The 12893-nt window shown below is 36.3% G+C and overlaps 1 pseudogene; it reads right to left on the bottom strand.

Annotated features, from left to right (window-relative positions):
* Positions 1–2776: 2776 nt before the first annotated feature.
* The window catches only part of LOC118995740 (ubiquitin-conjugating enzyme E2 E3-like), a 37011-nt pseudogene continuing 26894 nt past the window's right edge, over positions 2777–12893 (bottom strand).

Genomic DNA, 12893 nt, shown 5'->3' with positions numbered 1-12893 from the left:
GATCTATTTGATGTATTGCTGTATTCAGTTTGCTAATATTTTGTTGAGGATTTTAGCAGGTATGTTCATCAGAGATAGGGGACTATATTTTTCTTTTTTTGTAGTGTCTTTATCTGGTTTTGGAATTAGGATAATGCTGGCCTTCTAAATTGAGCTTGGGATCCTTCACCCCTCTTGAATTTTTTGAAATATCTTGAGAAGAGGTATTAGTTCTTCCTAGAGTATTTAGTAAAATTTAATTGTGAAGCCATCTGGTCCAAGGCTTTGTTTGTTAGATTTTTTGTTGTTGTTTATTACTGCTTCAGTTTCAGTAGATGTAATCTCTCTGTTCAGATTCTGTGGTTCTTCATGATTTATTTTTGGAAGATTGTATATTTCTAGGAATTTACCCATTTTATCTAGGTTGTCCAATTTTTGCTATATAGTTGTTCATAATATTTTCTTATAGTCCTTTGTATTTCTTTGGTTACAGCTGATATTTCTCCTCTTTCATTTCTGATTTTATTTATTTGGGACCTCTCTCTTTTTTCTTGATGAGTCTGGTTAAATGTTTGTTAATCGTTTTATCTTTTTAAAGAACATGTCCTTGAATTTTATTGATTTTTTAAACTCTATTTTATTTATCTCTGCTCTGATATTTATTATTTCCTTCCCACTGCATACTCTGTGCTTTTTTTTTAAGTTTCTTTAAGTGTAAAGTTAGATTGTTCATTTGACTCTTTCCTTGTTTCTAGAGATAAGCCTGTAATGCTATGAATTTCCCTCTTAGGATTACTTTCCCTGTGTTCCACAGATTTTGGATTGTTGTGTTCTCATTTTCATTTGTCTCAAGGTATGTTTTGATTTCTTCCTTCATCTCATTGTTGACCCATTCATTGTTTAATAATAATCTTATTTAGCTTCCATGTATTTGTGTATTTTTCAGTGTTTGTCTTGTGATTTATTTCTTGTTTCATAGTATTGTGGTCAGAGAAGATGCTTGGTATGATTTCAATATTCTAAATTTATTGAGACTTGTTTTGTGTCCTAACATGTGGTCTAACATGTGTGCTTTAAAAGTATGTATATTCTCCGGTTTTGATGTAAAGTTCTCTGAAGATATCAATTAAATCTATTTATATATGTTGAGAAAGCATTTTTGTAGTCTGAATAAGACCTTTAGTGGGAGAGTATTCCATAATCATCATCTATAAAACTTTGTTGTTGAGGATTGTATAACCTGAATCTCTTGAAGTCTTTTTCTAAAGCCAAACACTAGGACATTGTTTTGCTCAGCCTTTTGAAGTGCATCTTTTGTTGGTCCAGTGTGCCCTTGGTGGAGAATATGACAATGTTTTACAATACTCCAATTAAGCCTCCTATAGTTAACGGAAGAAAAGAGGCTAAATATGAACATTGACCCATACAAACTCTCCTTTAACCTTACTTTTTCCCATTGTCTGCACTAATGCACTCTTGGCTATTGTCTTATCTGATGGCCAGTTACTTAATTTCCTACTAGTAAGGTAGTACTTATCAATACATTAAATAGTTGGAACAAGTCATTAATATTTATCAAACATATTATATACAATTCTTATTCTTATGGATGGTCTGAAGATTGAGATTTTGTACACAAAAAGCACTGCAAACTTTTTAACTACTAATCCAGGGTCTTCTGTAGGTGGCTGAATGCATTCTGGAATATACTTCTACTTCTACCAAACTTTGTATCTTATTAAGCTTCAAATACATAGCAATAAAATTTTTTAAAAGTATATTGTTGCCAACAAATAGATGTACCTTACCACATAAAAAGAGAAAGGGAAGGGAAATATTCAGTTGCTGTAACTGATGCTTTAGCTGTGGCAGTCAGGTGGAAGTTGAAGCTGTATGACTCACAGAGGTACAGGGGCCAGCACAGACCTGAGAGCCTAGTATGATAATGTACTTGAGGGACCAGAGTTGTGATTTGGTAAGGCAGAACTGTACCTGGTTTTTCATAATAAAGCCAGTAGCTTGGAAAGCAATTCATACTCTGAAACCTCTGACTGCTAGTTAAATTGTACCTATGAGAAAAATTGGATCTGAACTATGCCATTTGAGGGAGTGAGCCCAGTTTCACAATGCCTGTGCAACTAAATTGAGATTTTTTTTGGTCACGTGTTAGGAATTTGTTTATTTTTTAAGTTTCATTTCTGTCTCTATTTTTAATTGTTTATCCTTTTAAAGCTTTTTATGCTTTCAGAAGCATGTTTATTGTGTTTGAGATGATACATCAGATGCTCTTTGAGCCTCAAAGAGTGAAGTGAAACCCTCCTATTACAAACTAATAAAGGTAAAACGTAAAACATTTTTCACAACAGCCTTAACCACATACTCAGAAATAGATCTGGGCTTAATACAAATGACATAATTCTTAGTCATCTATGGCTACTTTCATAACTTCATATGGATAATGAGTTAGGCTAAAATGCACTATAATATTTAGTAGGCTTCAGGACCAGTATCCTTAGTACATCACAAAATATATTTTGATATCCCAAAGAAGCAAGACTTGCTAGTTGGCATTTTAAGCATAACTAATTTACAGCTACAAAGTTCTACTCTTGATAGCATTTACCCTTTGGGGGGAGTCTCCAAGTTTATAAAGAGTAAAAGTAGAAAGTAGGATCAGTATATCATATATACTGATCACATATACAATAGGGAAGGCCATATTGTAAAGGCTGTAAAGGTGTGCAGCATGGTGAGAAGATGCCATCTGCTCCTTCACACTACATACAAATTATGTGAATTATGTTGCCTATCTCTTAGTCTACTGTCTGGCTGTCCTATTATGTTCTGTTCTGTTGGTCAAATACTGAGTGGCTATGCTTCCAAACAAAGGATCTGCAGGATAGCAGTCTGTCAAAAACCTTTGAAATAGTCACAGCAGGACTCCAGTTATCTTTTAGGGTGTCCAAACAGATGACTCCCTGACTGTTGATGTTGCAGTGGTAGATTCTGGTGTGGAAAGTAGCCTTTGGTGGTTTAAATGAATAATGGGATGAAATACCTAGAAAAAACATACCACCCAGAAAAAAACATACCACTGGTGGGTCAAATACAGTCAATCTGCATTCATAAATGTTACCTCCTTTAGGCCCAGCACTGCAGTTAGGAAGAGGATCAAGGATTATTTTAGGTAGCTCTTTCTGAATTCTTTTAAAACTAATGAATGAGTTAGCCATGGTTTTGCTAGAGTGTTGGTCTCCTCATCCTCCTCCTCCTCCTCCTTCTTTCTCTATAGTGGCTGGGTCTCACTGGTCTGCATTGGAACTACCACTGCTGATGCTGAGGCTGTCATCATCACACCATTGCCTATCACTGGACTTTCTGATGAAGTTATTACTTGGAAAACTTGGCTGCCTGCCTGGCCTGCTCACAAACTGCTATGGTGTGGGGGCTATTTTTGTCTTTGTTTTAAATCAAAAGACTGATAAACAATTTGAAGGGACTATCCTAGAAAAGAGTACTACTCAGGGTACAATAAGAACAGTGAACCACACTCAGTAGAGTAAGACTTGCTCTGCTCAGAAATTATCTTCTCAGAGAACATTTTACTTTAAAAATTCCTTGCTGTTCTATATAACAATGCTATGTCACATTATATTGTACTCTTCTCTGTCTGCTAATTTTCTGCTCCTTGCATAATTCCATTTGATATATTTCACATTTGTTTATCCCTCTTTCCTCTTCAGGATATAAGCTTTATACATCAGTGCTATTGCTGGTTTTACACATTACTGCATATTCAGAGTACAAAAACTATGCTTAGAACCCAGTATGCACACAATAAATATTTGCTGAAATTATTGAATGCAAGTTTGAACATAGTAAATATAAAGCATGCTGTCACCAATTTAAACATGAGTGTTAGAATAATTTGAATCAAAGAACAAGATAATACTGAAAACTTGTAGCTCTCTGGTTTTTGTTACATAACATATTTTGTATTAATTTCTAACCAGAAACTGTCAAGACTTGGGAAAATAGGTAAAGAAATGAACTTTAAAATTACATGAACTAGATTTAAAATAAGATTGCCTTTTTACATACCAATATGAACAAAACTTTTGAATTTGTTAATTATCATTGTGGTCAGTGTTCACATTGTAGGTGACTCTATAAGAATACAAAATGACTTGTCGAAACACCATCATACCTTTTATCTCTGTCACAGGGCATGCAACTATATATTGTTCTGTTCTGATCTTCTGAACTATGCTCATTGAGACTGTATTATTATCTTAATTTTTAAAAGGTTTTATTAATTCCTTTTTAGAGAGGAGAAGGGAGGGAGAAAGAGAGGGAGAGAAACATCAGTCTGTTGCATCTTGACCACCCCCTACTGGGAACCTGGCCCACAACCCAGGCATGTGCCCTGAGTAGGAATCAAACCAGCTACCCTTTGGTTGACAGTCTGGTGCTTAATCTGCTGAGCTATGCCATCCAGGAAAAGAAAGTATTATTAACATCTTAGAGGACATTTTACTAGAATCTAGTCTTTTCCATAAATATATGTGCTCAGTTTAGATGTGATTAACAGTGCAGTTAATTGCAACATGTATAAATTGTATAGACTTAGTCAAAACTAGGATACAGGGTTAAAAAGATTTGTCTGACTTATATTTTTCATCAAAAATAAATTTTAAATCACAATAAGTAATAATAATGTTATTAATGAGTTAATATTATACCCATGTTCACCATTTACATGATGCATTAAAATTATTTTTAAATTTATTTCTTTTTAACCTACAGTTGACTTTCAAAACTAGTTTCAGGTATACAGTATAGTGGTTAGACATTTATATAACTTAAGAATTGACCTCTCCCATAAGTTTAGTACCCATCTGGCATTATACATATTTATCCCTATATTCCTTATACTATAGTTTACAGCCCTGTGACTATTTTGTAATTGCTTTTTTTTTCTTATTAATTCCTTTACCTTTTTTTCCCAGCCCCATAACCCTATTACCATCTGGGAACTAATAGATTGTTCTCATATATACGAGTTTGTTTCTTTTAAGATTATTTATTATTATTTTTAGATTCCACATATAAGTGAAATAATATGGTATTTGTCTTTCTCTGACATATTTCACTTAGCATACTGCCTTCTAGGTCTGTCTAATTGTTGCAAGTAGTGAGATATTCTTTTCTGGTGGCTGAGTAAATTCCGTTATATATATATACTACATCTTGTTTATCCGTATGTGTAACAATGAACACTTAGGTTATTTCTATATTTTGGCTATTGTATCTGAAATGTCTCTCTTTGTCTCTAGTTATAGCCTTTGTTTGAAAGCCTATTTTGCCTGATATAAATATTACTATCCCTCCTTTCTAAAGATTATTATTTGCATAAAGTATCTTTTTTCATCCCTTTACTTTAGTTTGTATGTGTATTTCAATCTGGAGTACATCTCTTGTAGGCAGCAAGAGTCTTATTTCTTCTGCATTCAGCCACCCTGTATCTTTTATTTGGGTATTTAAGTCATTTTTATTTAAAGTAATTATTAATAGGCTTGCAGTTATTGGCATTTTATATTCATATTTTAATGTCTTCTTCTTCTTCTCCTTCTTCTTCAAAATGTCTTTTTAACATTTCTTATAATATCGGTTTGGTGATGATGAACTCCTTACCTTTTTCCTGTCTGAGAAGCTTTTTATCTGCCATTTAATTCTAAATGAAAGTGTAGCTGGGTAAAGTAATCCCAGTTTTAGGTCCTTGTTTTTATCACTTTGAATATTTGTTGATAATCTCTTCTAACCTGGAACGTTTGTATTGAGAAATCATCTGACAGTCATATAGAAGCTCCCTTGTACATGACTAACTGCTTTCCTCTTGCTGCTTTTAAGAATCTCTCTTTGCCTTTAACCTTTGGCATATAAATTACAATGTGTCTTATTTGAGACTCTCTGTGCCTTCTGGACTTGCATGTCTATTTCCTTCACCAGGTTAGGGATGTTTTCAGTCATTATTTCTTCAAACAGGTTTTTAAGCCCTTGCTCTCTCCTCTTGGTACCACTATGATGCAAATGTTGTTACACTTGAAGTTTTCCTGGAGGTTCCTTAAACTTCCTTTTCTTTTTCTTCTTTTTTCTTGTTTTGATTAAGTGTTTTCCACTATCCTGTCTTCCAAATTGCTGATTATCTCTCCTTTATCTAATGTGCTGTTGATTCCATCCAATACATTTCTCACTTCAGTTTTGTAACCTTCATTTCAGACTGGATCTTATTGATGATACCTCTCTTTGTATCAATTCATACTCTAAGGCAGGGGCGTCAAACTCATTTTCACCAGGGGCCACATCAGCCTTGTGGTTGCCTTCAAAGGGCTGAATGTAATTTTAGGACTGTATAAATATAACAACTCTTTAATAGTTAATCAAGAGCTTGGTGCCGCCACCAGGCAGAAACAAGGTGCTATGCCAGATAAAATAAGGTAGAGGGCTGGCTTTGACCTGCAGGCCTTGTGTTTGCCACCTGAGTATACTCTAAATTATTGAACATTAAAACTCTGTATAAGTTGTATTGCTTTCTCCCATTTTGTGTAGTTCTTCTTATGAACTTTTGTCCTACTCTTTCATTTGGGACATTTCTTTGTTTTCCCACTTTGGCTGCCTCCCTGAGTATTGCTATATTTTGAGTAGATTTGACACATTTCCTAGTCTTGGAAGGATAGCCTTATGCAGTAGATGTCCTATGAGGCCCAGTAGTGCAGACTTCCTAGTCACCTGGATGGGTGGTTCAGGTGTGACCCTTGTGTGGGTCATGTACCCTCCTGTAGTAGTTGATACTTGATTGCTGTTGGCACATCAGTGGGTATACCTGACCTTCCAGTTGACCAGCACTACAGCACATAAGCTGTCATGCAGAGGCTGACCCAAGAGAGTGGGATTTGCTCAAGTGGGGCCATGGTGCCTGCCAAGTCCATCCTTTGAGTGTGTCATTTTGGAGCAAATTGGGTGATGCTCTGGCATGATATGGAGCCAGCCACTAAGTATGTTAGTTCTAGGTCCTCTTGGGAGGGACTCTCGTGTAGGTATAGGTATGGCAAATGCCAGGCCTGGACAAATACCACCTGATAATAGCTACAAAGAGATATGCAGTGGTAACTGCTTATACTAGAATGGAAGGTGCCTGGAAGAGGTTATGCTGCAAACTGAGGTTGACTGTCACTAGTGCTGGGGGCAGCTTAGCAAGAGGTACAAGTCAGCTGCTGATTATATGACATTGTCGATCTTTGAGAAATTTTAGGAAAGTCCTCTACATGGACTGAGGTTGGCAGCTCATGTGGAACATCCACTACAAGAGATTTTGGCTGGTGTATGGATTGGAGAGGGCAGGTTCTCAGTGAATCAGCAGGGTGGGGCAAGTTTGATAAGACTCATACTTGGTTCCCACCTGTGTCTAGAGTCTGCGTGATGGGAGGGCTCAATGTAGGAAAAATGGCACCTCCCTACTTGCTGTGTGTGGAGAGGGCTCAACAAGGAACTGTGGTGCCTGCCAGCAGTTTAGCACCAGAGACAGCTGCCCCTCCAACCCTTACTCTGCCAGACAATTCACTTCCTCCCTGTATGTCTCTGGTGATTTCAAAGCTTCTTCCTCAGCAGTGGAGCTCAGAGGGAGTGAGTTAGCAACTAAGTCCATGCACAGACCCTTTACAAGGAGTGCCTTGGAATCCAGCAGCCCTTTGTCTCACCCAGGTGGAATTCCCAGTGATTTCACAACCAGATATTGTGGGGTCTTCTGTTCCTATTACTAGAGGTCTGACTGTCAGACCCTGGGAGTCTGAAATGGGGGTGGGACTCCTTCATTCCTCAGAGAGAACCTCTGCAGCCACAATATCCCTCCTGATTCTTAACTGCTACACTGTAGGTATGGGACCAGTTCATTTCACCGCTTCACCCCTTCTTTCAATCTCAGTGTGGCTTCTTTATATCTTTGATTATAGGAGTTCTGTTCCACTAGTCTTCAGGTGTTTTTCAAAGGTGGTTGTTTTATGATTTGGTTGTAATTTTGATGTGATCATGGGAGGAGATGAGCATAGTGTTTACCTATTCCAGCATCTTGACCAAAAATTTCCACCATTTAAATTTTTTCTAAGTTATGCTGACTACCCCTCATTTTTGTTTTTTATTGTTTAATTTTGAGATCTTTAAGATATCTTTCTTAATGGTGATTTCTTTGGCTATATTCACATCTAATGACCCCCCTTACTACTATTTCTCCTTTATTACTTAAAACATCTTCATTATTAAAATGCATAATCAACTTAGTTTTTGCCAGCTATTCTTTTATATAACAGTTATTTGGAATACCTGCATTTTTATTTAACCCAAATTAAGGATCAACATTTATTTAACTTTAATTGTATTCATACAAAATGTTATAAAAGGCTGAAACTGGAAAAATATCTATTCTTTTAAGAATTACTTCCAGTTTTCCATGTCTTCTGAACCTAGGGCTTCATACACTAATATAGCGACTCTCAGTGTGTGATCCAAGGTTAAATGGCATGAGAATCATCCAGTAAAATGTTGACAATGTGATGTCCTTTGTCTCATTGATCTACTGACTTAGAGTCTCTGGAGATGGAGTACATAGTGATTTTAATGCATAATATGCAGCCATGCAAACTTGAAGGAATATATTCTGAAAAATTCTTTGATAGGCAACTTTGTTGTTCTATGACTTCATTGGGTGAACTTACACAAATCTGGATAGTATACAATATAACCCAGGGTGTACTGTATTGCCTATCACAAGTCTGTACAGCATGTAACTATACTGAATACTGTAGGCAATTGTAGCACAGTGATAAATACTTGTGTCTTTAAACATAGCTAATAATAGAAGAGGCATAGTTAAAATCCAATATAAAGGATAAAAGATGGTACGCTTGTATAAAACACTACCACAGATGGAGCTTTCATGATTGTAATTTTCTCTCAGTGAGTCAGTGAGTGTCTGGTGAGTGAATGTGGAGGCCTTGGGCATTACCATACATCACTGTACACTTTATAAACATGGTACTATATACTTAGGTTACACTAAATCCATAAAACAACATCAAAGTAAATCAAACATATGAAGCTGTTGCCAGCATAACATAGCACACTGTTTCAGAACAAACATCTTTTTTTATAAATAGAAGGTACCATTTTTATTCTATAAAAGATATAGCATGGTAAATGTGTAAACCAATAACATAAGCATTATTATTATCAAGTATTGTGTAGTGTATATATCTGTATGTCCTATAATTTTATATGCCTGGTAGTACAGTGTGTTTGTTTATAGCCATATCACCTCAAACTCATAATATATTGTACTACAGTGTTTGGAAACCTATGACATCTCTAGGCAATAGGGATTTTTCAGCTTCATTACAATCTTATGGGACCACCATCATATATGTGATTCATTGCTGACCAAAACACTGTTTTCTGACTAATGACTATACTTAGGGAATGTATGACTGTAGGAGCTCTAGGAACTTCACACACACAAGGATAAATGAGAAGAAAATGATTCTTTATTATCATAAAATTTTGCTTTCTAGGGCTCTCTACAGAATAAAATTGAGCAAAGAGGTATATGTTTAGCCTTCACAGCCTGCCATAAGAAGATAATAATTCAAGTCCCAGCTAGGTTTATAAATACCACACAACAATCAGAACTTATGATAGGAGAACTCTTACTTTAAGCTAAATATATCATAATTAATTTAGCATAGGAACTGAATACTGTATATTCTGTAAGTCTGGCATAATCAAATTATAGTAGCATTTATTGATACAATAATTATAGATATTATAAGTAGTATTACTAAGACTAATAAGCATTGTTAAATCACAGATAATAATTAATGAACATTAGGTGTTTGCTTGGTAAAGAAGTATTTAACAATTTGTCTCACAAAAAATTAAATAAATATGAAAACAAATCTTTCATAGACAAAAAAGTAAAACTTGCAAAGATCCAAGTTTTTAAAATTGTACACATTTTATTGATTAAATATCCCCCAAACATTTTTGAAGGGTGGTGTGGTAGAATTAAAAACATCCCAATGTAGCATTGAAAATGAAAAAAAAATTATTTTTTCATGACTTTAAGAGTCCCACAAATTATCATTGAAAATGGCTTTGAACTAAATCTTGGGAGTTTCGCTTTCTCCTATGGAAATTAATGCCTCATTTGTTTATATGGAACCATGGGGCATGGAATCGAGTCTAATTGATTATGACATTATTAAAGGATATAGCATGTGCATAATTACACATATAAATCATAGCACATTTGTGAGAATTTCTCTTAGGGACTATGGTCTAGGAATAGTCTTAGAATCCACCAAGATGATGAGACTTCCAGCCAAGATGGTGGCATAGGTAGACACACTGTTCCTCCTCGCACAACCAAAATAAGGACAACAACAATTTAGAAACAAAAAACCACCAGTACCAACAGAAAATTGAACTGTATGAAAGTCTAGCAACCAAGGAGTTAAAGTAAACACATTCATCCAGACTGATAGGAAAGGCAGAGTAGGGCAGCTGGGCTGAGAGAGGTCAGGGCAAAGTCGTAGCTGGCGGACCCTGGGTGCACAAGGCGGCAGCGGGTGGACCCAGCAAGGTGCGGGTTTTGAAGGATGAAACAGCACACAAGGTGGCTGGTTTACAGGGCAGCCCCACATTCACATGCAGATAAACCAGGCAAAACTAGGGAGGGAGATAGACGGTGTACCCAGGGTTCCAGAGAGGAAAATAAAGCCTCAAAACACCAATTGCAAATACCTGTGGGGGTTGCAGATGCCTGGAGAGACTCCCAGTCTCACAGGAGAGTTTGTTGGAGAGACCCAAAAGGTCCTAGAATGTATACAAACCCACCCACCTGGAAATCAGCACCAGAAGAGCCTGTTTGCTTGGGGGAAGTGGCGGAAGGGACTGAGGTTGGACAAAGAGCAGAGCAAGTGCCACTGTTCCCTCTATGACCCCTCCCCCAAATAGAGCATCACAACCCAGCAGGGTGGGTTGCCCCAACCTGGTGAACATCTAAGGCTCTACCCCTCAGACATAACAGGTGCTGAGACCAAAAAAATGGGTCAAATGAAAGAATAGATCAAAGCTCTAGAACAAATACAACTAAGCAATGAAAAGATGGCCAACCTATCAGATGGACAGTTTAATTTTCTTTTTTTATTTAATTCTTGCTCAAGTACAGTTTTCTGTCTTATATTCCCTGCCCTGCCCCCCCCATAGTGCTCCCCGCCTCCCTCCCCTTTCCACCCCCCACCCTTAGTTATTGTCCATGTGTCCTTTATACTTGTTCATGTGAGTCCATCCCCTTTTCCCCTGTGATTCTCAGATGCACAGTTCAAAACACTGGTAATCAGGATGTTCACAGAATTGGTTGAATTTGGTCACAAATTAGATGAAAAATGAAGACTATGCTAAGTGAAATAAAGGAAAATGTACAGGGAACCAATAGTGATGGGAAGAAAACTGGGATTCAAATCAATGGAGTAGACCAGGAGACAGAAACATCCAATCAGAAAAGAATGAAGAAACAACAATTCAAAAAAATGAGGAGAGGCTTAGGAACCTCCAGGACATCTTTAAATGTTCCAACATCCAAATTATAGGGATACCAGAAGGAGAAGAAGAAAAGCAACAAGTGGAAAAGTTATTTGAACAAATAATAAAGAAGAACTTCCCCATTCTGGCAAAGGAAATAGACTTCCAGGAAGTCCAGGAAGCTCAGAGAGTCTCAAAGAAGTTGGACCCAAGGAGGAACACACCAAGACACATTATAATTATATTACACAAGACAAAAAATAAGAAGAGAATCTTAAAAGCAACAAGAAAAAAGAAGACAGTTACCTACAAAGAGTGCCCAAGTCTGTCAGCTAATTTCTCAAAAGAGACCTGAGAGATAAGAAGAGGATGGAAAGAAGTATTCCAAGTCATGAAAGGCAAAGAGCTACATCCAAGATTTCTCTATCCAGCAAAGCTTTCATTTAGAATGGAAGGAGACATCAAGCACTTTCCAGATGAGGCTAAGTTGAAGGAGTTCATCATCACTAAGCCCTTATTACATGAAATGTTAAAAGGACTTATATAAAAAAAGAAGATAAAAAACATGTGCAGTACAATGACAGCAAACTCACAATTATTAACAACCAGACCTAAAACAAAAACAAAAACAAACTAAGCAAACCACTAGAACAGGAACAGAACCACAGAAATGGAGATCACATGGAGGTTTAACAACAGGGAAGTGGGAGGAGGAGAGAGGGGAAAAACATACAGAGAATAAATAGCATAGATGGTAGGTAGAAAATAGACAAGTGGAGGGTAAGAATCATATGGGAAATGTAGAAGCTAAAGAACTTATAAGTATGACACATGGGCATGAACTAAAGGGGGGGACTGTGGGTGGGAGGGGGTGTGCAGGGTGGAGGGGAGTAAAGGGGGGAAAAGGGGACAATTGTAATAACATAATCAATCAACTATATTAAAAATAAAATAATAAAAAATAGCCCCCCAAAAGAGAGAAAAGAATCTACCAAGAAAAAGCAGTATCAATAGTGTTATTTATGTTCCTGGACCAAAAAAAAAAAGTGAGTGAGTGAAATCTGATTACATAACTCATAGAAAAAGACATTATTTAATTTTTAATAATAAATAGATATTTACCAAAATATTTAAAATGCGTACTAAATTAAATTGACCAAATTGTTAAATTCTAAAATAAAATAGTGCCTCTTACCAATAAATTTATTTAGAACAATATCTTAATTGGCTTATAGATTTACTATATAGTGGAAGCTTTTTAATAAGAAAAGGAAGAATAATGA

This window comes from Sturnira hondurensis, unplaced genomic scaffold (assembly GCF_014824575.4).
Source record: "Sturnira hondurensis isolate 20B ecotype Veracruz unplaced genomic scaffold, ASM1482457v3 Scaffold0010428, whole genome shotgun sequence".
Classification (NCBI taxonomy): Eukaryota; Metazoa; Chordata; class Mammalia; order Chiroptera; family Phyllostomidae; genus Sturnira; species Sturnira hondurensis.
The sequence above is the reverse complement of the archived record's forward strand: the minus strand, read 5'-3'. Positions and strand labels throughout refer to the sequence as shown.